Here is a 1,611-nt window from a genome sequence, read left to right as displayed (position 1 = left end):
CCATTCTATCTTCCAGTTTCCTGTACTTAGAATATAGTGGTTGTCGTGCTCTGTTGGAATGTTTTCAATCTTAAAATATTCAGCGTCTGAAGCTTGTATGATGTTTTTCAAGGTAAAAAGGGAGAAGCACGTCACTGTGCCCATAATCATATTGAACATTTTTGTAGATATTAACCTCTCTCACATAGGCCTACGCAGGGGCAAAGCCTAACATATTTGACCAGGTAGTCGACAGAGTGAGATGAACCACCGAATAGAGATGATCTCGCACGCGAAAACTTTTCCCACAACTGGGAGGTATTTAACGATAGTTTACTTCTTATTCCAGTAAATATTTTACTGTGTAATACAATAATATGTGGGCTTACGGGTGTATTACATCCAGTTGCCGGCCAAATGGGTATAACTGCGTTGATGGGGAAAGAATTCCTCTGTAAGGTGAATTTCTTTCAAAATGCCACAAGTGCAGTCCTTAGCCTGAAAACTCCAAGGAAAAGATATTGTGTCAATTGAGTCCCAAGCCCCCCCCCCCCCGAAAAAAACAACAAAACAACAACAAACCAGCAAACAAACCAAAACCAAAAACAAAAACAAATAAAAAAACAAAAAAAAACAACAACCCGAAAAAACAACAACACAGAAGTAAAAAGTATTGAGCCTATTTCAATCTGAAACACAACAATAGCATTGCGTATCCCAACTGATATAAAATCTAGAATATGGGGATTTCTTTGGGGGTTGGGGGGCATTTACCCCACCCATAACAAATTCCTATTATGTTGTGTGATTAAAAAACAGTATTTTCGCGGGGTTGTTGCTCTAATAGCACTGTTGATCACGTGGTTTTCATCTTAACAATTTACTGAGAATTTCTAAAGACAACAGTCGCAGTAAAGCGGACCATGACGTTTGTCCCAAATTTTTTCAAAACTCTGAACTAATTCTCAAGAGGGCCCGATGGTATTCTCATAAATTCTCATCGTGTCATTTAATTAGAGACAGACATGGCAGAGCAAGTATACCTAGTCGCTGACCCCGGAATACCACGATGAAGAATACATAGTCCTATAATCTGACAACCGCTCCCCCACCTCACCCCTTTTCACTCTCCCTCAGTCCTAAATTTTTGTTACTACATAAAGTATTAACACTGTGTGCGTCCTGTTCCCACCACAATGCTATTAACAGAGAAAAAAATTCCATTCACGGTGGACTGACCTCCCTCCCCCCCCCCCCCCCCCCCCCCCCCGCCCGCTCCACTTTCCCACTCCCAAAACTGCCAACCGAATGTATATGTCGTACGTCCCAGTCTCCCAGGTGTTGTGTCAGAAGTGGTTCCAATGACGCAAACTGGTCTGACAGATGGCGCCTGAGGTGAGGCCGTCTTTGTCCGCATGCTTTAGAATCTTTGTGACTCTGTCCGTTGTGCAGGCGAAAACTTGTACCACTTGTTCTAATACAATGTCTCAATTATTGCCTCACCAAAGACGAGCAATAGACATGCATTATTGGCGGGTGGGATATACATACACATGTACACTTTTGCTTCCCAGCTGAAAGGGTGACAACTTTTCTCCGTTTGCACTCAGTCTTCCAGACTAGCTACCCCCC

This window comes from Aplysia californica, unplaced genomic scaffold, assembly GCF_000002075.1.
Source record: "Aplysia californica isolate F4 #8 unplaced genomic scaffold, AplCal3.0 scaffold00862, whole genome shotgun sequence".
Taxonomy (NCBI): Eukaryota; Metazoa; Mollusca; class Gastropoda; order Aplysiida; family Aplysiidae; genus Aplysia; species Aplysia californica.
The sequence above is the reverse complement of the archived record's forward strand: the minus strand, read 5'-3'. Positions refer to the sequence as shown.